General features: G+C 40.7%; 1 long non-coding RNA gene across 1 annotated transcript in view; it reads right to left on the reverse strand.

The window, feature by feature from the left end:
* Nucleotides 1-13,803, reverse strand: part of LOC140493451 (uncharacterized) — a 127,850-nt gene extending 114,047 nt beyond the window's left edge. Inside the window, exons 1-2 of the long non-coding RNA XR_011963681.1 lie at nt 13,494-13,803; nt 13,280-13,384 (exon numbers count right to left, since the gene is read on the reverse strand). This is a non-coding gene — a long non-coding RNA (uncharacterized lncRNA). The remainder of the gene's footprint in view (nt 1-13,279; nt 13,385-13,493) is intronic.
* Between the last annotated feature and the right edge of the window lie 12,173 nt (nt 13,804-25,976).

The following is a 25,976-nucleotide window of genomic DNA, read 5'->3' on the forward strand; positions in this document are numbered from 1 at the left end:
CCAATTGACCCAGCGATAGGGACATTGCCACTGCACCACAAGAGTCCAACATAGCTCAACTTTTTAGAAGTGTTCGAATCAAAAAGTTTAGAGATGTCATTACACCCTTTTGGAGCAGGCAAATTCAAAGTTCAATGAGTTTCACTTCTTCAATCAATTCTGAAGCTGTTCTGCATGAGCCTGTGCAAAATGGATGGCAAGCCTGATGGCAGTCAACTATGAGGCAGCTGGCAAGACTGGAAGGCAGCCGGTGGTGAGGAATGCAGCCCAAGTCAGTGAGGGAGAGTGTGCCCTCATGGGGAGTGCATGCCCAGTGAGGGGAGTGCAATCCCTCATGGGAAAACACAGCATGGAGCAATGGCAGGTCAATGGCTATAGAAGAACCATAATGTTGAACTTTTAAGTTTTTTCTTTATTTTTCTATTTTGTACATAAGATTTTATACCTAGGTACCTTTGTATCTAAGATGGCGCTGGGAGTGGTGACTTTGTATTATTTTCACTGTAGTCCTGTACTTCTGTACTAGAGTGCACGTGACAATAAACGTAATTCAACATGGGGGTTAGTATGAGGAGACCTGCTGACAAGCTATTGAACTGGATGGACAAGGCATAATTTCAAAGGTTACAGATGACTTAAAAGTAGGAGTGTAACAAATGAGGATACTAGCAGACTTCAGGAGAACATAAACGGACCGGCGCAATAGGAGGATCAGTAACACCAGCGTCTGAATTTCATACCCATGATGGTAAAGCCCCAGGTACTGGAAAGTGAAATGACATAGGTACAATGGACTGAATAACTTCCTTCTGTGTGCATTCAATGAGTTTACAACCACTGTGCATCCATTACAGTACAGCCTCTTACCAGCAACTCAACTGCAAACTATTTTTTTCTGCGCAAAAAGGAATTCATATCAAAATTGCAAAATTTGAATTAACCTTCCTTTAAAACTTAAAACATGTTAAGAAATTGTCTAAGCTCAATGTCTAAGGGCGCAGAGGTATTTTTCAGTCCTGTTAGGCCCAGCTCACTCATTCAGCACTGCATCCCCCTTGATTTAATCAATGAATGACACAAAACTTTCTGGTCAATTGAAGCTGCTACTTCCAATACATTATCTTCAATTTTCCTATTGCAGATTCTACCCCACTTCTGAGTAAAGGCAAGTGACAACAGGTAAAACCTGTCAAGAGGTACAAATTCATAATTACCACTGAAGCAATGAAGTGAAATTATTGGTTTTGCTGTGCTTTGTTACAATTGCAGCTGCATCTTTCCAAGAGCACCAGCAGCCCTACCTTCAGTAGCAGTGCTGTAATGCGAATAGGATGCTGCTGACAATGCAAGAGACCACAGCAGAAGAAATCCATTCATTCTGCATTGTGACTGATACAGAGTGTCAAAAGGCATCAGTCTCTCCTGGCTGTGTGTGGGCTAATCATATAAACCAACACTCATGCATATACTGTTATTTTCTTGCTGCAGAGCATCAACAGCCAGGGCATACACACAAACCTTTCATGTTGAGGTATTTCTGGAGAATGTGACTTTGCCATTCAACTCACCATGTCCAATCACATTCCACAATTCCAACTTCCAACAGGGCTAGAACCCACAGTGTCCTAGAAAGTGTTTGATCATGTATGTTTGTACTTATCCTTATTAACGTCAGTATGCTTGTTAATTAAATGTTTACCCAGGTCTTGTCTAATAAAGTTAATCATCAAAGCATCCTTCACATCTATTTCAAGCTTTGCAAATAGGTGTTGCACTGGTTAACATTATCATCTGCCTCTCCCATCTGGCCTTCCTCTTGTCACAATAACGCATCCAATGCCAAAAGCAATAAATTCCCTGCAATTATTGCCAGAGTTTGCCTTTGTCCCATTGTTATGTTTTGCAAAAGAAAAACAAATGCATTGTTGTGGCAAAAAGGCAAGAAAATGGCGTGAAAAAATTGTGCATTCAGAGAAACTGAAGGTGAAAATATGGGCACTGTGGCCTCTTTCTGCTCTTCTGTCACTCTCCAATGATATTGCTCTCAGCCATTTAGAACTAAACTGGCCTAAACTTGTAAAACATTAATAGAAAAAAGGAACAGAGAGATCTTGCATGTACACCACACCTTTCATGACCATATGACATTCCAATGCACTTTACAACCAGTGAAATATTTTTCAAATGTAGTTCCCATTGAAATGTATGAAATGCAGCAGTTCATGTGCACATAGCAAACTCCCACGACTGTGATAATGACCAGATAGACTTTATAAAATGCTGTTTGAGTGATACTTTCCCTTTCAAATAATCACATGACTTTAAACTAAGACAGAAAGCAAATACCTAACTTGGCACCTGAAAGATAATATCTGCAACAATGCCGCATTCCCTCAGCATTTGTAGGATTTTGATTTGCAATCAGTAATTTTCTGCTTTTTAAGTGGTTCAAATCGCCCCTGCATTGCTGGTTCTAGACTCTGCAGCTATTTATGTGAAATGAAGAAGGTAGTAGATAGCTATTTCAGTGCAAAAAACGCTGCATTTATTTACAACACAAAAGGTAAGTATAACACAAGAAATATAGATAACTGCAATAAACAGGGAAATTAACAGAATCAGCTATACAGAGGACAATAATACTATTAAGTATACTATTAGCTAGATTAAATACTATTAGAATCTAAGGACAACAGTTTTAATTGCAGAATCGTTTAGGCAGGCTTCCTGCCCTTAGGGTCCCAATGCACTGTCTCCACTTGCCTTCCCCTCCCTGCTAGCTAGGTTGGAAACTTCGGTGTCTAGGGAGTTTCAGGTCACCACTGAGGAAACACAGTTTTGAAGTACTGTTGGCTGGTCCCACTTGCCATACCCAGGAGCCTGGAAGAAGACTTTGGGCTGCATAGGTTTTTTCAGTTTGGGTCCAGTCTGCTGATGCAGTAAGGTGCGTAGTGGATCTATTGGGTAGATGCTTGGTCTTGCAGGACCTGGTTTTCACCTCAGGATGTGTCTGAGGCATTGTGCTATCAGTTGCTTTGATGGTTTTCAGAGTTTGGGAGTTCTTAGGTCTGCTGGTCATGATCGGTGGACATTAGTTCTCTTGGTTTAGAGCAAGCCTGTGTTGGTAGCTTTTGGAATTGCTCTTGGGATCCCCCTTCTGGAGATAGCTCTTGGAAATAGCTGTTGGAATTCTTCTTCTCGAGATAGCTGTTTGGAACTCAGCTAGGAGTGGCTCTTTGGATAATTGTCTCAGGTAAGATTGAGGCCTGCAATTATATTGATTGTGGGCTCCTTATCTTCACACCGATTATGTGTGTTCCATTATGTTTCTGGTGTTTCTTGTGAAGTTAATTGGTTTTATGATTATTAAGAGAATGTTTGAATGTATTTTGATTGAAGTGGAATGCCCGATATCTCAGTGAATGGATTTTGATTGAAGTTGAAATGTTTGGTATCTCCGTAAGGTCCCAATACTGTCTGAGCTGGGTAGCCTAAGGTGTGAAAGTTAGTTTCGGTCTAGAGTATTAGGTTTGGTTGATTATTTTCTTAGAATGGAGATGTAAATTGGAATTCCAGGCTGAGTAATGGTCCCAGCCAGAAATCACTCTGGCTTTGTTATGTGTTTGATGCAGTCTGAGTCCAGGATTTTGTCCAGCATTTTAGATATTGGAAAAGTCCTGGGTCTTGTCCAGTATTTTGGATGACGGGGATTTTTGCTCAATCCTACACTTTGCAATGAGCGTTGGTCTAGATTATTACCATTTTCAGAAGTGGGACCTGAAACCACTGACGTAGAGGCTGGAACACTACCTCATGAAACATGACCAGCAAAAAGTTGATCCTTTACCCAGTGTTACAAAAAGACAGCATATTTTTATTTAGTTAGGGGAACAAATTGGTCTCAAAATAGTGAGGAATATTTCTTGTCAGAATAAGTGATGCTGTGTAGTCAGTCTCCCAAAAGTTAAAATTAACACCTTGACTTCTAAAAAATGATTCATTGATTATTTTTTCCTGCAGTAATTCTACACAGTACATTACACACTTTTTAAAATGTCCATCTTTATCAACATCAGTCACTTATTTGTCCCAAAAGGTCAAAACCCATAATCATTTGCACAAACATCAATTTCAAACTTGCTGGTTGTAATGTTTTAGGTAAGCCATTGATTTCAGCCAGAAGCAGCTGGAGGCCAGTGTTTTATTGAAAAAATGAACCAATTATTGATGTCAGAATGCAGATTCCTCCAAGTGGGACTTTGCCTTAAGCTAGTTCTCTTTCTCTCTCTTTCTCCCTCTCTCTCTCTCTCTCTCACACACACACACACCCGTCACCTATCCTGCACAATTTGCCTGAGGTCAGAGCTGGACAGGAGTTGGGGCTCATAGGCACTCCTTCCATAAATCGGACACCTTCTCAAAGACTTTTAACATGGTGCTTGTTTCAAAGATTCTCCTTGGCAATTGTCTCCAGTGAAAACAAAAGAAGATAAAAGCTGTGGTGTCAATGAGAGGTGTCAATAAGATGACTTTTATAACTCGTAACACCAGACATTGTGTTGGTACAGAAATGCCTGCATCAAGCAATGGAGACTATAAATTCAGGCAGCATCCGAGGAGCAGTAAAAACGATGTTTCGGGCAAAAGCCCATCATCAAGAATACAGGCAGAATGCCTGAAGGGTGGAGAGATAAATGAGAGGAGGGTCGGGGTGGGAGAAAGTAGCATAGAGCTATGCTACTTTCTCCCCACCCTCACCCTCCTCTCATTTATCTCTCCACCCTTCAGGCACTCTGCCTGTATTCCTGAAGGGCTTTTGCCCAAAACTTTGATTTTACTGCTCCTCGGATGCTGCCTGAACTGCTGTGCTTTTTCAGCACCACTCTAATCTAAACTCTGGTTTCAGCATCTGCAGTCATTGTTTTTACCTAATGGAGACTATAAACTTATGTGTGCATTAGTACAGACCTAATGTCGACTGGAGAAGCAGGGCAACATAAAGCAGTGTGCATGTGATGATATGGATGGAACATGACTAACTGTTAGTGAGGGACAAGATAAATCTGGAGAATAAGATTCTTTATTAACTAACTGAATCACTGCCAAGTTAAAATCATTGTTTTTATAATGCAGCCTGTACACCATTTCTCACTGAGTGCCACTGACCCCAGGAAAGCTAAAATGAATGATTGCTGCAGCTACCAGAGCTATAAGGCAATATAAGTTTTTTTGGTGGGAGCTAGCTTCTTCTAAGCAAAGATCTCAGAAAAGATTGTCCTGGAAATCTGAGTTCTTGGCATCTATTCAGAATGCAAATATGGAGGAAGCCAGACTCAAGGGACCTATTTTCCCGGAGGCAGCCTCCGATTGGCCACATCTGCGCTCACCTATATTTGGTAAGAGGCAGGTGGTCTCCTGATACTGCCGAATCAATCTCAAAGGCAGCTGCTTTATAACACTGACAATTCTGCCAGGAGAGGTGGTCACTGCTGAGGTAGGCCAGAGATCTGGAGGATACTCTTGGAGACATAAATTCATTATAAAATTTTTGCCTCATGATAATTAAAGGTCAATCGGCCAACCGGAGACAGATTCATCCCAAACATTAATGCTGGGGTATGGAAAGCCTCTATATCTCCACCCCTGTTCCTTCCATGTTTAGTGCACCTCATAATACCAACTACTATAGAGTCATACAGCATGGAACTGGTCCATCCAAATATAATCATAAACTATACTAGCCCCACCTGCCTGCTCCTAGTCCATATCCCTCCAAACTTTTCCTAATCATGTACCTACCCAACTATCTTTTAAACATTGTAACCACACCCACATCTACCATTTCCTCAGGAAGTTCATTCCACACACAAATCATCCTGTGTGTCAAAAATTTGCCTCTCATGTCTTTTTTAAATCTCTCATCTCTCACCTTAAAAATGAGCACCCTAGTCTTGAAATATCCCGTTCTAGGGAAAAGACAACTACCATTAACATTATTTTATAAACTTCTATCAAGTCAAATCTCAACCTCCTTCACTCCAGTGAAGAGAGTCCCAGCTTATCTAGCCTTTCTTTATAACTTAAACTTTCCATACCCAGCAATATCCTGGTAAATCTCTTCTGGGCCTTCTCTACCTTAATAATACCTTTCCTATAACTGGGTGACCAGACTGGACACAGTATTCCAGAAGAGGCCTCAGCAATGTCCTGTACAACCTTAACATAACTTCCCAACTCCTATACTCAAATGACTGAGCAATGAAGGCAAGCCACTCTGTCTGTATGTGATGAAAAAGTCAAATGATTATGTACCTGCACCCCGAGATCACTTTGTTCTACATACTACACAAGGTCTATCACTAATTTTATAAGCCCTACCCTTGTTTGTTGTACCAAAATGCAATATCGCACATTTATCCAGATTGAACTCCATCAGCCATTTCTAACACTTGGACCCATTTGATCAAGATCCGTTTGTAATCTTGGAAAACCTTCTTCATTGTCTACCAAGCCACTAATTTTGGTGTCATCTGCAAAATTACGAACAGGCCTTCTATATTCTCATTCCAATCATTTATATTAATGACAAGTAAAAGAGGTCCCCGAACTGATCCCCATAGAACACCACTGTCCTTCAGCAGTCACAGGTTTGGCCCAGTCACAGTAGACATTTTCTTTATTCTTTCATGTGATGTGGGCATTGTTAGCAACACCAGCATTTATCACTCATCTCTGATTACTCTTGGACATCTGAGAGCCCCCCCCTTTCAGAGAGAAGTTAAAAGTCAACCACATTATGGTGGGCATAGAGTGACACATAGTTAGGCCATACAAGTAAGGACAGTATTGTATGAGCAATGTATTCCACTGCTTGCCACACTGCATGAACTTTCTGAGCTACCCTCTTTCCTGGTAGGGATCTATGGGAGTAGCTTGGCTTAGTGTGGAAGAGGAAAACCACTTGGAAAACCACTAGTGAGAAAAGGCTGCTATCTTAAATAAGATACAGTTTATTACATGATAATCCTTACGTATAAGTTACATTCATATAATAGACTTTGTTCCAGAAACTATGAGGAACACCCATACTGAATAAGCATAAGATTTTTTTACTTTAGTCATTCATTGTATTTGGGTATCATCGGCGAGTATTTATTGTGAATCCCTAATTATCCAGAGGACAGTTAATGGCAACCATATTGCTGTGGACATGGAGTCACACATGTAGGCCAGACAAGGTAAGGACAGTAATTTCCTCCCTTCAAGGGTATTAGTGAATCAGATACATTTTCCAGCAATGGTATCATGGTCATCATTAGACAGTTAATTCCAGATTCGATTGAATTCAAATTCCACCATCTGCCATGGTGGCATTCTAATCTGGGTCCTGAGAACGTTACTTGGGTTTTTAGATTAATCACCTAGCGATAATGTCATTAGGTCATCGCCTCTCTGTACTTACTCCTGTAAAATCCTAAGCTGTTCTCACACCAGGCTTATATGAAATCTCTATGCTTAAGGCACTCTTCAGTATTAACTGCATCATATTCTGGTACAACAGTTTTGCTTCTCTAAAGGCCATTAGTGAACTAGATGAGTTTCTACAACAATCTATAATGGTTTTATGATCACCATTACTGATACTAACTTCCAGTTCCAGACTTTATTTCTGAACTGAATTTGGATTCTACCAGCTGCTGGAGTGTGTTTTGAACCAATGTCCTCACAGCTCTAGCCTGTGCCTCCGAATTATCACCTGGGTCTCCCTTACCTACTGTCTCCCTTAGATCTGGCAACTCTGGGGCCTAGCCACTAGTCAATCTGGAAAGTACGTCAATTCTAACGTGTAGATGCACAATCTTGAATCCCCATGTGCTGTAATGATATAGAGTATATTGTGTAGTGTGGCACTTTTCGACTCTGATGCTCCTACATTTGCTGTCCTCATTTTCTCCGAGAGTATACTCTGTACTCAAGTGTGCACCGATAACCGTTTTGTATATCTCTTTCTTGCACATACAAAAGCATAATAATTCTCCAACGATAAGAATTGTATAATTCTCCAACTATAATAACAACTGTGAAGAACATACCACTGATTCTCAAAGTGAGATTCACAAAGCCCCAGGTATGGGTAGAGACTTATCAGTGAGCCTGTGAGATTACATGAAAATAGTTACTGAATTTAAATAGATGGCTGCCAGGGAACAACTGTTAGAGCTTATTCTCAGCTTTGCAACATGTGGCAAAACTGTCAGTTACTGCATAAGACACTGAACTTTCTGTGTTAAAAGCCCCTCATTGGCTGACATGGTCAACAATGGAGTTTGTTGCCTCTTGTACTGTGGCATATTGACGCATTTTTCAACTCAACCCAGGGCAGCCTTCAGCCTCTGTCCTAGTGCTCTGCAGAGCCACTGACTTACCAAGTCAATTATATCAAATTTAATGTCAATAGATTTTGACACGTGGTTTGAGGGATATAATTCTGTGATTCCACCTAGTTTGCTGTAAAAATGAGAAACATTAGCAGGTATAGAGAATAACCGCTGAGTGTCATTGTCAGCCATCACACTAATGATAGATTCTGCAGTGAAATGCAGCCACACCCTAAAGCTTGCAAATAAAAGCCTGTCTTTTGAAAAGCATTTTGAAAATATTCTCGACATGCATCACTTGCAACTTTTTTATATTTGTTCATGCAATATAGGCATCACTGGGCACACCAGTATTTATTACCCATCTCTAGTTGCCCTGAGAAAGGTGGTCCAGAGCTGCATTCTTGAATTGCTGTAGTCCTGGGGTATAGTGATGTCCACAGTGACAGTAGGAAGGGAGTTCTAGGATCTCAATCTAGCAACAGTAAAGGAATGGCCATATGTTTCCAAGTCTGGATAGTAAGTGGCTTGGAGGGGAACTTACAGGGTTGATGCTCCCATGCACCTGTTGCTCTTTCCTTCCCAGTGGTTGGGGTCACAGATTTGGAAAATTCTGTTAAAAGGTCCTTGGTGATCTATAGCAGTGCTTCTTGTAGATGGCTCAGCTCAGCACTGTCCCCAGGACTTGTCCTACCTACCTATCTTCCTTTCCACCTATCCACTCCACTCTCCTCCCTGACCTATCACCTCCATCCCCACCCCCATTCACCTATTGTACTCTATGCTACTTTCTCCCCACCCCCACCCTCCACCCATCTATCTCTCCACCCTGCAGGCACTCTGCCTCTATTCCTGATGAAGGGCTTTTGCCCAAAATGTCAATTTTCCTGCTCCTTGGATGCTGCATGAACTGCTGTGCTTTTCCAGCACCACTCTAATCTAAATTCTTGTAGCTGGCACACATTGTTGTCGCTGAATGTCAATGGTGAAGGGACTGAATGTTGAAGGTTCAGGATGGAGTGCCAACTTAACAGGTTGCTTTGTCCAAGATGATGTCAAGCTTCTTGAGTCTTGTTTTATCTGGAGAATATTCCACTCCCGACTTATATCTTGTCGATAGTATACAGGTTTTGAGGAAACAAGAGTGAATGGTTCACCACAGAACTCTAACTAGGGGCAACTTCTGACCTGCACTTAGAGGCATAGCACTTATATGGTTGGTCCAGTTCAGTTTCTGATCAATGGTAACCACCACAATATTGATTGTGAGGGATTAAGTGATGGGAATACCATTAGAACATCAAGGGACAATGGCTGAAACTCACTTGTTAGAGATGGTCATTGCCTGGCACTTGTGGCGTGTGAATGTTAATGCCAGGATTTTGGGTAGTCAAGATAACTCTGTGAGTCAGTGAACCTATATGAATACTTGTTGACAGACTATTTCCAGAAGTGAATGTAAAGGAGGAGAAGTGTTGGAGATGGATAATATGAAACTGAGAGAAGTGTACATTTGGAAGCAGAGTTGATTGAGTTTTCCAATTGATAAAGAGGGCAGGATTTGATCCCATTGCAGTCATTAATGTACCAGGAAAAGAGGTGGGAGACGAAGGTTCTGAATGAGACTGGAACAAAGAAGTTGACAAAGTGAGTGCTGTTGAATAAGTTCAATGTCAGAACAAACACAGCCAGGTAGAGAGGCAGATGGATGAGTATCGGTTTGCCTTTTATTTAAGAAAGAACTCCGTGGGTGGGAAATGGATTTGGATAGGGATTGGACATCCATGGTGAAAGGAAATTGGAAACTTATAAAGTTACAAAGTGCATTTGAAGGGTCATCGATGTAAGTGGAAAAAGACTGGACAGAGAGAAAAAAAAGGACTTGAGATAAGAATAAATCAATTCAATCAGACAAGAGCATGCTAAGAAAACCATGATCTTTAGATCTTTGGAAGTCGATTGATGAGGATGATTTGTGTTTGGGAGACTATGAACTTGAAGACCTTATGCAGAGATGGTCCTCAAAGGAGATTAAGTCAGTGACAAGTCTGGCAACAATAGTTTGTTGTTCAATAATGATACCATGCTCCAATGGGGAGTACTGGAGGCAGTGTCAGAGAGTTGACTAGTTACTGGTTGGCATAACAGTCAACAATAGTGCCACCCTTGTCAAACAGTGTTTATTATGCAGTTTCATTCCACAACTATGAGTCTACTCAAGAGAAGGCAAATCAATCATTGTCTTCAGGCTTAGACTTCAAAATTGCAATTTTTATTAAAAATTATTATTAAGCTCTCTTGTATATGGTAACCTTAGATGTACCAGCCTCTGACTGCTAGTTATATTTGGTTAACACAATCCATCTTCTGTGTGTGTTCATGATCATGCGTTCTTAATATTCTTCCTCATTCTAGAGAGTAGAATAATTACTTGTACAGTGTGGTTTGTAGGCTAACCTCATCTGTTCTAACCCCACTCACACTGTACAATAATGTGCAGCTCTGTGACATCATCATAAAGTTGCTTCAAAGACCTGAAGCACTCCCATAAGACGTGGTTGATAAGGATGTTAGGATTGTACCTGAGAACACTGCTGTCAGTTCAGAGAGAGAGAGACAGATTAGGGTGAGTGAGAGGAGAAGAGAAATTGTACTGGCTGAAATCAAGAATGTAGTCTTAATGAAAAGATCAGAAGAAGGTAAGACTGGTTAGGTGGACTGAGGATATTGGAGATGGATTAAAAGGTTTGCTGTGTAGGGGGTCAAGACTCCTGGTCAAAAGAAATGCATAGTTATAAAGGTTACAGGAGAAGAACTCAGCAATTTGTGGAATACATTGAGGTGGTGGAAAAAGGGATGAAATTGAAGCCTTTGCCAAGTACAAATTGTTCAAAATGAAGCAATAAAGGTACAAGAGTATTGTGAATACAAAGCAAGGGGAGGGACTAGGTGAAAGGTTGTGACTAGAGGAAATTGAAGAGAAAGAAGGATTTGGTAGAATGTCAGTTATGTAATGGACACTGAGTATTAAATGGTGATTTTTATTTTCTTATTCATATAGGTAGTCAGGGACTACCTGGATCTCTTACATTTTTGAAATCCTCTGAAAAATTGCACAGCTCTTTCATACACATATTGATTTTCTATGAGGAGATAAATTAAATTGCTCGCTTAAGCAAACAAACTATCAGTCACTCGCTTTAGCCATCAATGCATGGCCATTTAATTTCTTTTGCTGCTGTTCTCAATGATAGCCTGAAGTGTACCCAGAGAACGAGAGCATTTGTGATTGTGACAGCCAATGACAGTGCAATGTCAGAGGATTAGCTTGAAGCACAATCAGTACGTCTCAAGTAAATCAAAATCTCCACAGACACTGCACCTCTGTCGGTGGTGTTGGAGGTAACTACACATGAATGAGTGCAGAATATCTCTGCTGCAACCTGATGTAACCCTTCTATCAATCTCTCTTTCTTCCAGTAACACAGCAAAGCGGATATCCATTGGGGAAAACCCAAGAGCTGAATTGTACTGGGGGCTGTGTACTGCTCACTTCTCTCCCCCATCCAACAGAAAGCCCGTGACAAAGTGACTGAAGTTTAACAAATCTAACCATCAACAAGAACATACTCTGTTGGAGTTGCCCTAAGGAGCCAAATGACCAACAACTCTGCCAATCCAAACATTGTCAGAACTCAGTGGTGGACACCACTGAGACAGCAGGTAGGCCTCAGAAAGAAACCAAAGTGGATCCAGGATGCACATATTGAACAGGAGGGAATTGGGATGCTTACGGAAGGTTTCAAGAAGGGTGAAAGGTTGGGCAGGATTTTTGTGTGTGTGTGTGTGTGTGTGTGTGTGTGTGTGTGTGTGTATGTGAGTGTGTGTGTGTGTGTGAGATTGGTGGGAAATTACAAGAAGGGGGTATCAATCTTTCACGACACAGGTGCCCTGAGACTCACAACAAATTGATAGAGAGTCATATTGCTCTGAAGATATCAACTCTGTTTTTCTCTTTCTCTCTTGTGCATTCTCTCTCTCCCCCCTCTCTATCTCTCCACAGATGCTACCAGAGTCACTAAGTTTCTCCAGCACTTTCTGTCTTATTCCAATTAATTAGCCATCATGAGAGGTATGGATAGTGTGATGCACTCCGTCTTTTTCCCAGGGTTGGGGAATCAGGGACTAGAGGGCATCAGTTAAGATTAGAGGGGAAGGAATAAAAGGGAACCTGAGGGGCAGCTTTTTTACACAGAGGGTGGTACACATATAGAATGAGCTGCCAGTGAGAGTGGTTGAAGTAGGTACATTTACAATATTTAAAAGGCGTTTGGAAAAATATATAGATAGGAAATGTTTAGAAGGATATGGGCCAAGTGCAGGGAAATGGGGTTAGCGTGGATGGACATTTTGGTTGGCATTGACCAGTTTGGGCCGAAGGGCCTGTCTCCATGCTGTAGGACTCTATTACTCTCAATGACTCTATGAGCAGCAGGAATTTAGCCTCCTCTGTCACATAATTGTACATGAAGGATGCCAAATCGGCCAGTTGTATAGTTAAAAAGGTGAGGATTGGAAGACAATGTGAGAGAAGTTACCATCAGCCATGATAGGTCACCCCACCATTAATAGTCCTCAAAAATAACAAAGCCTAAAAATGGGTAAACTCAGCCCTGTGTTAAAGATGTTATGAGAACTGAATGAATGACAATTTCATCCCCAAAAACATGCTCCCTGGTGAGCTTGCTATAGCTGTAAGGCCAACAGGCTGCCCACGTTTGTGATACAGGTTTCTGATCCATTATCAGAAATGCTCAAGGCCAGCTGTTTTTTTGGAATTTCGAATGTTTTTGTTTTCAGAATAAATGACAGTTTAATGGTGAAATTTTTAATACTCTTACCGGAGGAGCAGACTTCTAAGTAAGAACAGGACGGTCGGTGCCTGGCCACGCTCCCTCACATCACATCTGAGCGACACGCATCGAGTGGGTAGCGACTTGGGTTAACTGTTTGCACGCCAAACAAACTTGTTAATGAGAAAAAAAACTTCACAAAAAAAACCTTCGGATTTCAGAATTTTTTGGTTTTTGGATGTTCAGATAAAAGATCTTCTACCTGTACAAGGATGTCAGTAAGCGAGACCTGAAGTTGACTAGGGTCTGAGTCAAGGGATGGCGAGTCTTAGCTACTGAATGAAGTGTCTAGACATAAGCAGTAAGAAATGCTCAAAGTTTGGGAGAAGATTTGTAGCTCGGGTGCTCGTTGTTGTGGTTCTGTTCGCCAAGCTGGGAATTTGTCTTGCAAACGTTTCGTCCCCTGTCTAGGTGACATCCTCAGTGCTTGGGAGCCTCCTGTGAAGCGCTTCTGTGCTGTTTCCTCCGGCATTTATACTGGCCTGTCTCTGCCGCTTCCGGTTGTCAGTTCGAGCTGTCCACTGTAGTGGCCGGTAAGAAATGCTGTGAAGAACATATGACCAGAGGGCAGAAGAGAGAGACTATTGTGGTATAAAAATATTAGTCCACCCGGGCTGACAGTATTCATCTGGATCAGCTGCAGGAGGGACTGCCACTCATGAAGTAGCTTCTAGAGCTGCAACAGATGGTGTCCATTCAAGCCTGTCATAGACTCTGGGTGCAATCCATCATCTCCTGAGATGGCCTGATGACATTAAAAATGCAATTCCTGCTGCATCCCTACTTTCGCTGTTTATGTTAACAATATACATGTATAGATTCATGGACAATGATACACCTTCCATTCCAATACCAGAACAATACAAATGATATTTTAAGTTAATTTCAGCCTTGCTTTTATTTAACAGTGAGAAATTATCTCAGAGTTTTGAACAATAGTGTAGAATAGCATTATAAACTGAAATATTTTTGCTGTGTATTTACTTACAATTATGCTTTTCACAAACGCCACATTCATAAGTTGATCATTTTAGACTCAATTAAATTGTGGGCAAACTCCTGAGTCTGATTTCAGAGAATGGCAGTCATACTCGTATACTGTAATGTACTTGCCTGCTGCATCATTGCCTGGTTAGTATTGACAGAACCATCAGAATGTTGACAGCTACCATATCAAACAGACCAGAATATGCTCTAGATGCTTTTTATGTTGCTAAAATGACAATGGATGTTGCCATGCCAGTTAGCTGCTTACAGAAAGTTAACAAAAAACTACTGAAATTCAACCTCAGGGAGCCTATCATTTTCTTTTCTCCATTGCCTTGTGATCTGGGTTTTTAAGGAGATTGCTTTTGCTGTCATCAAGATAGAAGGGTACTCTGGTTGCCCTGTATACCAGAATCATCGATGTGGAGATTAACCTTACGCATGTTTTAAAAACGTTACAATTTGGCTACACACATTGACAAGAGGAGTTATTCAATGAAACATTCCTAACCTCCATTATATTAATCCAAACCAGTTTCTCAAAAGCATTAACCAAACTGTTAAATCTATTACAGAATACCGGATGGTATTTCATTTTGAGAAAACTGTGCACAGTGGAGGTGAGGTTCTGTAGCTAGAAGAGGGTTAGGAACCTGATAGTTGTTTGATCAGAAAAAAAGAACTGTGGCTGCTGTAAATCAGAACAAAGCATAAATTGCTGGAAAAGCTCAGCAGGTCTGGCAGCATCTGAAGAGAAGTCAGAGTTAATGTTTCAGGTTCAGTGACCCTTACCCAGAAGTGATAGTAGCTACGAAAATGTTGGTTGTTATGCAGAAGGTTGGGTGGAGATAGAGGGTCAGGAATAAATGATAGGTGGGGATAGAATTCAAAGAGGGAGAAAAACAGTTAGACCGACAAAGGCGTGGATAATGACCTGGCTAGGTGGGTGAAAGCTATCAGTGGAAACTGTTAGTGGCTAGCAATGAGTGCAGAGGAACCTCGATTATCTGAATATTGATTATTCGAATTTCGGATTTACCGAAAAGGATTGCAAGCTCCCACAAAAACATTACATTAAAGAGGTAAGTGTATTTGGTTTACCTGTACTGAAGAATGTAAAAACGCTGGTAAAAACAAAGGAACACAAGCAGCTCAAGCATCAGCAATTAGATATTTTTCGGTAAGGGTTGCAAAACAGCCCTTTGCAAAAGTAAGTGTTTTTCAGTTCAGTACTGTATTCCCATCACTTTACCAGGTCATTCATGAAAAAAGTGGCTGAGAATATAAAGGCATGCGTGAGGCAGTGCTTCTGTCTTTTTATTGCGAGGCTAAGTTCCTGCAAACTGACAACTGCTCTTGCGATCATAGAAGTTGTTTGGGTCCTTGTTTAATGCTGTCTTCACCACTCCTTGCCAAATGCTAACTACTGCTGCATTTTAAAAATAATTCCTCATGTTATCATTGTTTTACTATGTTCATCATGTGACATCTGTGTCCTCTTGCGATCGATACATCAAAATTATAGATTTAAACAAATTCTCCGTAGAGCACAGCATTAGATCAGCATGGCTTCCCTTGTTTAAGGTTAAATTTGATTGTCCGAATAATCAATTAGCCGAACGAAATAGTGCCTGCCCATGTCTTTCGGATAATCAAGATTCCTCTGTAATAGCAGATTATGTGATAATAAGGCCCTGCTATGTGGGGGTGGGGGCTAGGACATAGGAGAATTCCAACCCTAACGTTATTGAACCTAATTTTGAATCCAGAAGGCTGCAGGGTGCCCAAGTGGAAAATGAGGTGTTTTTCTTCCGGCTCATGCTGAGCTTCACTGGAACACTGCAGCAAGCCCGAGACAGACATATTGGTGAGGGAACAGGGTGATGTGTTGAAGTGGCAAGCAACAGAAAGCTCAAGTGTCTAGTTTTCAGTTGCCTGCCACTTCAACACATCACCCTGTTCCCGGATAGTTGGGAAGATAGATAGACAGAGGTCAGATTCTTAACCAAACAGATGTGGATGCAAGTAACCAAAGCATTAAGAAGCAGGACTGAGGTCTCTTGAATAAAAACCCAGAATGCTGGAGAAACTCAGCAGGTTTGGCACGACCTATGAAGAGAGAAACAGAGTTAACATTCTGACTTCAATATGACTGCTTTTCAAAATTGAAGGATGATGAGTGATGGGTTTTATACTGTGGAGAAAGATAGGGAAGAACACATGAACAAAAGGGAAGGTGAGGGAAAGACATGATAGAAATGCAAAGACAGTGGCAATGGTTGTAGAGGAAAGATAATGACCTGGTGTGGCTCTTAACCCCTTCCCCGGCGACTTATTTTGGAGAAAACGTTTCATTTTCAGACGAATTTTTAAATTTTTTTATAGTATTTTTAATGCTGATTATGGAAATAACTTTTGTTTTTATGTATTTGCAAAATTTTACTTGAAATTTTATTCTGAAGATACCATTTTCGGCAAAGAAAAATTGGTCTTTCAAGTAGTTCATCTTTCGACTAGTTCATTTCTTGATATGGCATTTTCACAATACCCCCAAGCATTTTCAAGGCAAAAAACGCACAAATTTCTGCCTTTGTTACAGGGCGCCACATACAATCTCTTTCTTCAGTTTGTTCAGCAAAGCGATTAGTTTTGTCCATAACTCGATCAATACTTCTGCTGTCACATAAAAGACTAAAAGAATCCAAAGGAGTCATATCAGCTGTGTCTTGATCAATTGATATTCCAGGATTTCCAGTGAATGGGAAGCGCGGTGGTGGAGGAAGCATGCACACCACATGTCGACACCAAATTCGTCCATCCTCCTCCTCCTCTTCACTTGAGAGAGAATAGCCATTATCAGACAAGCTTGCATTCTCATCTGATGTATCCAAGCTTCTAATAGAAGGTCATACTCATTTCATCTTCTGAGCTCAACACCTGGGTGTAATTTGTAAAAAAAAACAGAAAAAACTGAATGACAGTGTGTGCCCAAAAGCGGTGTGTCGACGCTTCTTGCAATGCCTGAGGCGGAAGAGACACAGCTATCAGATGTATGAGTCACCGAGTATACTCGTTTCTAGCTGAGAAGGGCCCAGAAATGCCGAGAATTGACGTATAAACTTGTCTGTGGCTGTTTTTGAAATTATATGTTTTGGACGAGTTTACTTGTCGCACTCTGAAAAAGACATATTGGGTGAAGACAAGTTAACTCCTCTTTGTCGGATAGGGGGTTAATAATAGGTGTTAATAGCACAATATAAACTAGCTCATCCCCAAACATATCTTCCATATGAAGCAGTGATTTACTTGTCCTTCCTTCAATCTAGTCAACTGCATTCACTGCTCACAATGTGGTCTTCTTTACACTGGGGAAACAAATATAAATTGGGTGACCACTTGGCAGAAAAGTCCACAAGTATAACCACATCCTACTGGTCAGTTTCCATGATGCACTATCCTTCTCTGATGCTAACCATTCTGTTCCAGGCCTCTGCAGTATTCCAGTAAAACTTCTGCAAGCTCATTCTTCCATTTAGGCACTATTCCATCTTCAAGACTCAATATTGAGTTTGGTAACTTCAGACTCTGAACTCTGATCCCACCCGCAAGACTCCAGTTTCTTGTGTGTTTGTTTGTTTGCTGTCAGCAGAGGTGGCTTCTATTTTGCTATTAACACTTACTTAACCAAAGTAAATGGGTTCTGTTTAGGGGTCAGTAGGTTAAACCCCAAGAGCAATTAGATATCTCCATAGTATTAGAATCAGGTCAAGTTCTAAGAATTGTTAGATAGTGAGCTGCGGTAGTCAGGGTTTGGAAGTTCTGGTAGCTCACAAGAAGCTGGATGTCACTAATAGGTCAGTGCAGCTGAGAGTGAAACTTGAAAAGCCCATAAACAGTAATTATTGGCGCAAATGATCAAGGTGGAAATTGCTGGTGAAGTTCTGTCTGTGAGACTAGTTTTCAGAATGTAGGGAGAAGGCACCCAGGACAGGAAGTGATCAGTCAGAATGGGAGCAGTCATTGAGGCAATCCATAACGGAATGGCTCTTCGGTGAAGATTTCAAAGTTGGGTCAGCGAAAGTAAAGAATCATGTCCTGAATGAGATTTGATGATCACTGTGTGATTACATTTAGCGGGGGGAGTTAATGAGAAATCCGTGCAATCTACTGGCATTATCTATTTGATATGTGCTGTGAGTGCTTGATCACAGTCTATTACTCATAATTACCACATATCAATTCTGGGTGTTAGAAGAAAATTGTACATGTATTGTCAATTGTGCGACTATTTTAACTTTCCTAACTGAATTCCTGTTGTTTGTTCAAAACCATGGAATCTTGGAGCTTTAGTCCCTACATAAGATCCCTGGGTCTCATCTTTAGTTATTTTAAAAGTAAAATATCCTTGCCAGATCATAACATAATTTAGCCTGGGATTATAACAATGTTAAAATCAAAAAGAGGCAGGAATGCGCTTGGATTGAGGGTTGGGGTTGGATGACTCAAATAAATATTCCACCCCATGACCTTGTCCAGTCAGGAGCCATTTTCAGGAAGGGAAAAAATTGACATGCTATCAAGACAACTTGGTAGTAAAAGGATTCCATTATTCAAGCCCAACATGTTCTCAGATTTGGGAAATGGGTGCTATCGTTGAAAGAAATATCACTGCTCTCGGACAATAATGTCTTGGTATACATACTGCAAAATGCCGAACTGACTCCTTTGGCAATTCATGAATGCCTTTAAACCTCGACAAGCACTTAAAAAAAGTAGAATAATATAGTGTTGTGGTCTGGCAATAGTGTTACGTTACAATTTTGAGGATTGAGTGGTTTTCTACTGGGGATTTTGACACATACTTGCTCTGCCATAACAATATGCAGAGTAATCAGTACAAGACTTCATTGGCACTTTGCAGTTCAAAACTGTCAACACTATGTTTGTACTCAGCAGGTGGTTTGCATGTTTCCAAGGATGAGGAATGAGACTACAGAGGTGCTGTCACTAATGAACTGATTTTTCCTTTAGTATTCTGCTCCGAGACTGCAAAGGTCAGCACTTCAGATATGTGTAGGTTCAGGGTTTGGCAAATTAAAATAGTGTACAAGAAGTAAGACATTTATAAGGCGAGCAAAAATCTGCACATGTAAAGTAAGATTAAAGTGAAAACAGGAACAAACAGTTTGGTGTTGTGATAATCCCAATACAGAAAAAAAGAGCACAGTAAGAACAAAATGAGGTGAAACATGTCAATCAGTGTCTAAAATAGAAAGAGCTGACCAGTGTTTCTGATGTAACTTCAACAAGGCTCATGTTTGCAACATTTGCTGTTTTACTTCAAATTTTTACAGCCTGCCTCTATCCCTGTTAAATATACGCCTCATTTCAATGTATAGTCATTTGAAACATGACATTTATTCTTACAGCAGACTGTTCCTTTTATATATAATGTACAGCTGAATGATTAACAGGCTAGGTTTTGATTAGGTAATAACAAGGACCATTAATCTACATTGTGTGCATGTATGGTCTGTGATATTGAAGTGTGAGTTAGCCTTGATTTTTATATACATATATGGCTCTCATTTCAAGACTGCAGTCCTTGATCTGTGCCCAATGCAGATTAATGACCTCAATCATTGCTTCATCAAGAACTAGCCTGTTTGACATGCATCTGAACACTGTCAACATTAAAGGAAAGCAAAAGAGGTAAAGTAAATGTAGAGAGCATAGGGTTAGGCAGCAAAGGGAAACAACTGTCAAGGAAAGTAAACCGAGTGCATGGTAGGGAAATTTACACCAACGGGCTGGACTTTCCTCCAAGAGACAGGAAGTGGGAGTTAACAAATTTCTGGACTCAACACATACTCACCTGCGGAGGACTGGGAGGAGTTGGTGTGCAAATGCCAACAAAGGCAGGATTTTTGTTTATTTGGTTGGGAGTGTTGGCAGTGGTATGAAAGACTGGTGGGAGTCAGGCCCACTTTCCCTGAGGAGAGTTCAGAGGCAGCCACTGGGGCTACTGAGTGTTGAATTTGGCCATTTAAAAGACCCAAAATGACCTATCTCAATGCTCTGTGATTTCACTCCAGCTGCAACAAAATCCAAACAAGAAATATCTTCCTATTCTTACCCCCTACACACATACTCACAATATTTCATTCATGCTAACTCATGCTATCTCATGTCCCCCAGGGCTTCTTATACCTTCCATGCTAACCTACCACAGAAGAAAAAAAAGTTTAAAAAGATATATGGAAATTAACAGTACAATCAAACTGGAGGCCAATTTTGAAGAACATAAGATGGTTCAGGCAAATTTATCTCAATTGCCAGTTTTAGTTTATTTTCCTTCTAGGTTGGCAGTCCCATGCCCCTTTTTCCTCCCTGCAGCACTCTATTATTTCATAGGATGTGGTTTTGATATCTATTCCTAAATACTATTGAACTGTCTATTCCTAAATACAATTGCTACATGATTTAGGGAGCAGTTTACTATGTAGGATGGGCCGAAGGGCTAAAGTTAATGATGATATTCGACAGCTTCATGGGAAAATAGATTGTATAGGATGGGCTGAAGGGCTAAAATATGTGATAAGCTGCATGACCTTGAATGAGTCCTGTGAACGCTCCTTGATGTGCTGCAGATGGCAGCTGCAGCTTGTTTTTCTGTAGCTGTGTTTTCTGTATGAGTTAGCAGTTTTGTCTTCTGTTCCTGTATTCTGTGCCTTGCTGTTTGTTACACTGTATAAGAGAGAGAGTTTCATTCCAGGTCATTGGACTTCATCTTGGACTGGAATCACAAACAGTACCAGGAACAACTTCAGGCTGCACACCAGTCATCAATCAAGGGGTACCGGTGGGCAGAAAGCCATGAGGCTTATCATTTCTCTCTCTCTTTTTTTCATTCCTTTTATTTACTTAATAAATGTTCCTTGCTTTTTTTTCATCTTTTATTATTACTCAATTCATGTTCATATTCAACAAATTGATGTTCTCGAGCCTTCTCTTAATTACATTTAACTGAATCCAAAGGAACGGTTTGGATACACTCTGTGACCCAAGAAAATTGCTATGTGTCCGGAGTCACATGTAGGTCAGACCAAGTAAGGATGGCAGATATACCTCAGAAAATGGCATTAGTGAACCAGATGGGTTTTTACAACAGTTGATGATGTTTGCCGTAAATACCAATAATGAAATATGCTTTCAACTCTCGATTTAATTTAAATTCAATTTAATTTTGATTTAATTTGAATTCAAATTACACCAGCTGCCAAGGTAAGATCTAAACGGGTGTGTCCTCCAGAGCATGTACTTTAAACCCATGGATCACTAGTCCAGTCACAATTCCACTGCCTCATTGTCTTCTCTCAATATTGCCAACTTGCTATGGTTTGTAAAAGGAGTACTAACATCATCATTACCTTGATTTTTTTTCTGCAATGTTGCCTTTATCTCCTGCCTTTGCACTGTTCCATTGATGGCAGCTCTCCTTCCATTCTCCAGTTTCATTCATCATTTGAGCTAATTGTGAAATAAAAGCACTGCTCTTTCTTGAACTTTTTTGTAGCTAAAATCTGATTGCAGTACTATGTGCTTAGTTTAGTACACATCCTGTGGAGCATATAGTGTCAATGTATGCCATTAATGAAATTGAGAGTGGAGGAAGAATTCACTTAGGCTTTTCAGTAGGCCCAAAATGATTTGTATGCTTGCAACACTTAACTCTTTATTTGTTTTCAGTTTGAAATAAAAATGTTTATAATTGTCCCAAAATGACAGTCATATTGTCTTTTATTCCACAAGAATAACTGCAGTTTTGCTCAGCAGCCTGCATTAATTGGGAGTTACATCTTGCCCGATAATTGAGACACAGACATTCATGCTGGTAAAAAGTCACAAGTTGTTCAACAGTGATGTATGATATGAATAATTTGGTTATGCCTGAGAAATATAATGTCCTAATTCATGAACATTTCTTTTCCCATCTTGATGGGTAACTGAAAGATCTCCCCCTTTAGGAACAGGCTACTCTTTACACAATGATGCAGTTTTCGAACTGGCAAGTGAAGCTCCCTGGTTCTTTCCATACTTTTGGAACCATGTTTAGAAATATTTCTGGAATAGCCCCCAGCCCTGAAATACTTCAGAATTGCTACCCAATGTTTTTTCTAAACAAAATAATAGCACAATTCCTTTGGATAAAGAAGGAACTATTTCAGATGGATCAGAGAAAGCACAGATATGGACAGAAAAAATATCTTTAACTCCCCCACTATCAATAACTTGGGGGTTACCACTGACCAGAAACTAAACTAGACTAGTCATATAAATACAGTGGCTCCAAGAGCAGGAGAGAGGCCAGGAATCCTGTAACAAGTAACTCCGGTCCTGACTCCCCAAAACCCATATGCCATCCACAAGGCACAAGTCAGGAGTATGATGAAATCCCCCTCAGTTTCCTAGATGAGGGCAACTCCCAACAACACTCAAAAACTTAACTCCATTCAAGGCCAAGTGGCTTGCTTGATTGGTGCCAGATTTAGAAATATTCACTGCCTCTACCACCTTTGCTCAGTAGCAGCAGTATGTACTATATACAGCAGAAATTCACCAAAGGTCCTTGGACACCATCTTCAAAATCCATAATCACGACCATTTAGCAGGATGAGAGCTGCAGGTTCATGGGAATGCTACCACCCGCAAGTTTCCCTCCAAGACACTCACCATCTTCACTGGAAATATTTCACAATTTCTTCAGTGACACTGGTTAAAAAAATAGAGGAATTCCCTCCCTAATGGCATTGTGAGTCTACTTACAGCATGTAAACTTAAGCATTTCAAGAAGCCAGCCCACCACTACTTTCTTAAGGGCAGCTAGAGATAAGCAATAAATGCTGACCCAGCCAGTGATGCCCACAGCCGACAAGTAAACAAAAAAATTGAGGAAATAAATATATATAATATTGAAGAATTATGATGCATAGCCAGATGAACATTTAAAGTGTATCTAATGGTAGCATCACTCCATGAGTTGATAACATTGTTTTCGTATCACCAAAACTGAAACCAATTAATCTTTGTCTGTTAAGTAACCAGAGATTTCTCTCTTTACTTTAGCTTTATTAAAGACACACTTCAGTGTCCCTGTTAATCCATTTTTTAAAAAATAGCAATAGATTAGATTAGATTCCCTACAGTGTGGAAACAGGTCCTTTGACCCAACCAATCCACACCGACCCACCGAAGAGTAACCCACCCAGACCCATTTCCCTCTGACTAATTGTCCTAACACTATGGGCAATTTAGCATGGCCAATTCATCTGGCTTGTACATCTTTGGAGAGTGAGAGGAAACCGGAGCACCCGGGGGAAACCCATGCAGACACAGGGAGAATGTGCAAACTCTACACAGACAGTCACCCAAGGCTGGAAACTATAGCAAAAAACTATAGCAAAACTTCAAACAAGGTCAAAGATTAGTTTATTCCACATCTATTGCTGAATGTTATAAAATAGAATCAAAGAACCCAACAGTGTGGAAGGAGGCCATTCAGTCCATCAAATTCACATCGACTCTTTGAAGAGCATTCCACCAAGACCCACTCTATATCTATAATCCAGCATTTCCTATGCTAACCTACCTATCCTGCACTTTCCTGGACAATATGGGCAATTTAGAATGGGCAATCCATTTAACCTGCACATCTTTGGACTGTGGGAGGAAACCCACACAGACATGGGGAGAATGTGTATACTCCGCACAGTCACCCAAGAGTAGAATTGAACCCAGGTCCCTAAAACTGTGAGGTAGCAGAGCTAACCACTGAACCACTGATTAAGTATAGATGCAAAAATCAAATATATTTGTGTATAAAAGACATTTATAAAGATTAAGGTCAGTTTAGTCTATTGGCATTGCAGAAGCATTTCTTGCTTAAAACTTTATCTTTCAGAGGTGAAGAGATTGAAGACTTGAATTCAGAATTCAGCAGCTGTGATGGCTTTTGTAGTTGAATAGTTGACAAATATTTGCACACATACACTTAGTGAATAGAGCAGATTTTTAAGAGAGAGAAGGTTTTTTTTATTCCTCATCAGTTCTATGTTTACAACACTTGCAGATTGCCTTAACTCTTTCAGCAGATTGATTTCTGATTTCTTGACCTTTTTGTCTTGAACTGTGAACTTTTCTCTCTGAGCATGTTGTCTCAGACCTTCTGGAGAATTTCATTTTTAATATGGTGTTTCACAGTCTTATAAAAATCAAATTTAAGATGGCTGTTCTGTTAACCTTTGATGAATCATTGTTCTACAAAATGAAGTCAATTTCACTGGAGTTCCTTTAATAGGCCATTGGGTGTATTTTGTGTGATTCAGAAGTTTTTGTATTACACTTCTCTAAGGATTCACTGTGTTGTCGAAAGCATAATCTAATTCCAAACAGTTACCTTTGTGACTGATATGGAACACATACCAGTCTGCCTGCATTTGGCTGGCAGAGAATTAACAAGGACAACAAAGTTAATCATAGCAGAAATCTTTACATGCTGTTCCTATAATTTAAAAAGCCTTCTATATAAAATTCAATTTCTACAATTCCATCCTTCATATTTTCCATGCCAAGCCATAAGACATAGGAGCAGAATTCAACCATTCAGCCTATCGAGTCTGCTCAATCATTCAATCATACCCCACCAAGATGGTCTCCAGGCCCTCTACTTCTTCCTGTTCAGCAGACTCACCCAGTCCCCCACCACCAATGCCCGCCTCCATCTTGCCGAACTGGTCCTCACCCTTAATCGTTTTTTCCTTTAACCCCTCCCATTTGAACTCTCCATTTCCATCTCCGGTGACAGTCCATAAGACCATCACACCATAAGACATACTCCGCCATTTGATCATGGCTGATGGACATTGCAACTCCACTTACCCGCACTCTTCCTGTCGCCCTTAACTCTTTGCAAAATCAAGAACTTTTCAATTTCTGCCTTGAAGACATTTAACATCCGGCCTCCACTGCGCTCCATGGCAATGAATTCCACAAGCCCATCACTCTCTGGCTGAAGAAATGTCTCCTCATTTCTGTTCAAAGTTGACCCCCTATAATTCTAGTCTCCAGATAGACATTTAGTACAAATCCACAGATTCTCACAACTAACTGGACTACTCCTCCTCCCACCCAGTATCCTGCAAGAACTCCATCCCGTTCTCCCAATTCCTCAGCCATATCTGTTCGAACAAGGAAACATTCCACTCCCAAGCATCCTAGATGTCCACCTATTTCAAACAACGTGCTTTTCCTCCCTCTGTTATCCAGGCAGCCCCCCACCACACCACCTCCACTCCCGGTTCCACTGCTCTAAACTCCATCCCCCCCAAATGCAATAAAGACACATCCCTGTTGTCCTCACCTACCACCCTGTCAGTCTCCATATCCAACACATCATCAGTAGCCACTTCTGCCAACTCCAATTAGACCCCACCACCAAGAAAATCTTCCCCTCCCCAACCCTCGCTGCCTTCCACAAGGACTGTTCCCTTCGCCAATCCTTGATTTGCACCACTCTCCTCACCAACATCCTCAACCCCCAGGTACCTTCCCCTGCAGCCAGAAAAATGTAAAACCTGCTGGTACAGCAAACTCCTCACCTCCATCCAGGCCCCCAAACAGTCCTTCTAGGTGAGACAGA

This window comes from Chiloscyllium punctatum, chromosome 2 (assembly GCF_047496795.1).
Source record: "Chiloscyllium punctatum isolate Juve2018m chromosome 2, sChiPun1.3, whole genome shotgun sequence".
NCBI classification, from domain to species: Eukaryota; Metazoa; Chordata; class Chondrichthyes; order Orectolobiformes; family Hemiscylliidae; genus Chiloscyllium; species Chiloscyllium punctatum.